The sequence below is a fragment of the Ammodytes marinus genome (assembly GCF_949987685.1).
Source record: "Ammodytes marinus genome assembly, chromosome: 18".
In the NCBI taxonomy this organism is placed as follows: domain Eukaryota; kingdom Metazoa; phylum Chordata; class Actinopteri; order Uranoscopiformes; family Ammodytidae; genus Ammodytes; species Ammodytes marinus.
The window spans coordinates 4,705,282-4,707,981 of NC_137222.1; positions in this window are offsets into that span (position 1 = coordinate 4,705,282).

A 2,700-nucleotide genomic window follows, 5' to 3' on the forward strand; every position below is an offset into this window, starting at 1 on the left:
AACAAATCTACTGTCCAAATACCTCCTGTCTTTCATAATATGGTGAGATAAGAGAGCATTAAGTCACAAATGGATACTGGTTTTGCAATGAACGCTTTGCATAAAACATGCAAATATTCTCTGAGTAAGAATAGAAGATAAACAATATTGATTTGTAGTGAATGTGCAGGGAAATGCAAAGTTGCTTCCAACTTTGGTTCAGGACCTCACGGAAACACAGGTGCTACATTTGGCAGGTGCAGTTATAGAGGCTATAAAACACCTAATGAGTAACTTTCAGATAAAGAATAACCTTTTGTCTTTTTTAGAATTGACCCAGTTTGCTTAGTTTTAAACATCTCAAAGTTTGTGGGTATGAATAACTTGTGTTTTAATGTCTGACCTTGAAGATATGAACAAAGTCCAATCCAAAACATTTTCAGTGTGAGTATACAGTAAGAGAGCGGAGGTGTAGTTTGGGTAAATGCAGAGCAGCAGATGGGTCACCAGAGCCTGTCTTTTTAATCAGGTGGGCGAGGTGTGGTGCTGGCCGAGACGGATTATATGGTCTGGTGGTTTGAATATTCATTTCTTTTACAACAGAAATAATAACTCTAACTATAATATTTAGTGGCTATCGTTAGTTCATCTACTGTCAATGCAAACACATAAGTAATAAAAGTATAATGAGAGAAAGAATTACATTAAAGCCTCTGGAAACCTACTCTAAAATAGTAAACATTTATATATGATATCAAAGTTGAGTGTCTTAATAAACTGTCCAAAAATTAGATTGAAAAAAAAAATTCATAAATACTTTAAAATGTAGTTTATAATAAACTGCTAATGTAGACAGGACAGTGTGGGCGTGGTCATATCAAACGGTCACCTTGGCAACGGTCATTGTTTTTATAGAATGTTCGGAGGAAAGAACTGCCATGATTGGTTCAAAATACTTATTGTGTCATAAAAACCAGAGCCTAGCCCTGCCTCTTCTAAAACAAATTTATGTAAAGTTGATCAAACTTTACAGAATAACAACTTTATTACAATATCTTTTAATTTGGATCTATAAATATGCCCTACTCATTTCAGATGCTTTACTATCATGCAACCAACTCAACAAATGTCATGGTTGGAAAGATTTGCTAGATTTCGGTTTCCATGGACTTTATCAGTCACTATTAGGTTACTGCGGTAGATGAAAAGTTGCATCACTTGTTCACTTTTGGGGTCAAATGGTAATGTGATTCGATGGAAGTCATAAAAAGTGTCATTTGTTTAAGTTTCCCAATTCACCACCGTAACAGCTTGAAGTTCCTACTAACCATTGATGTCAACACACCACCAATTCTCCTGTTTTCTACGTTTCTTCCTCTTTTTCTCAGCTGTAACGTCCACTAACCCCAAGGTGACTACAGAACACTGACTGAGAAGGGGCCTACCCTGGCATACAAAGCTGCTTACAGCCTCTTTTAGCACAGCCGGCCGGGACAGTAGGGTTTATACTTGATAGGGGATTTCTGCAAGCCAGCCCTCTTTTCCCAGACCATAATTAGGCCACCCACATACACAGTCATGTGCTTGACACAGGGTGACTGTAAGGATTCTGGGACCTTCCGCATTGAGAACAAGTAATCATTTATAAAAAGAAGAGGAAAAGTGAAAACTGTGGGCTATATAATGTAAACATGGTTAAGTCCTGCCCTGACTGAAAACATATTCATTGTAATGTCTGATTTCCTGCTCAGCTTTTGTTGTGGTTATTACTTCAGTTCACACAGTGTAATTATGGCAGGGCATTGCTGCCACGCCATAGAAATAATAACAGATCTGTAAGCTACGTTTATTGTTAAAACAGATGTATTTCACGTCATAAGAACTTAAAGAGACTCTCTAGTTATACCAATATACTAGTCCTGTTTTAACAGATATGTTTTACATTATGACAATATTAACACATTACAAAATGAAACGTTTGCGTCATATCATTTGTTATCCTTTTATAACATGAAGCATTTTATGATACCAAGTTGTTTATGGTACAACTGGTATTATTTCTATAACAACAAAATATTCTTGTTATAACAACATGTACATATTTAACAAGAACCATATCTTTATTATACGTTTGTATGATGCAATAAGGTAAAGATATCTTGTTATCACAGTAGGCCTAAACTTTTCACATTATATCATAATAGTGATCCATTTTGCTTTTTCTAATGGAAGCAGTACACCTCTGTAACATATGGTTAGAGTTCAAAGTATCGAATTACAAAACAAAGAAATTATGAGTAAACCACAATAGTTTTTTGGTCTTTTAGATGTCCTCCCTCAAGAGTGCATGTATATGTATTACCCTTAGTGTAAAGTGATATCTTTACATTGCCCTGATAACTTTGGATGTCAAGACAGTACTGTGAAAATAATCCACGAACATATGCTTCTAATAAAAATCCCCCAAAGAATCCCTGGTTTACATTAGGTTTGCGTGTAAAAGTTATGTAATTTCCATTCGGGCTAGTGTTTCATGTTGCGTGCAGGAGTAGTGAGGAGTACATGGCAGTGGGTGGAAGTGTCCGGCGCCTTCTAGAATCTGATTGGTCCAATTGGCGCGAGGTTGATGATTGACAGTGACGCTGGCCAATCAGATGCCGTGCTTTGTCTGGCCCCCTTGTCGGCCGCAGAGGAGAGGCGACGTTGAAGGGAGCATTGGGG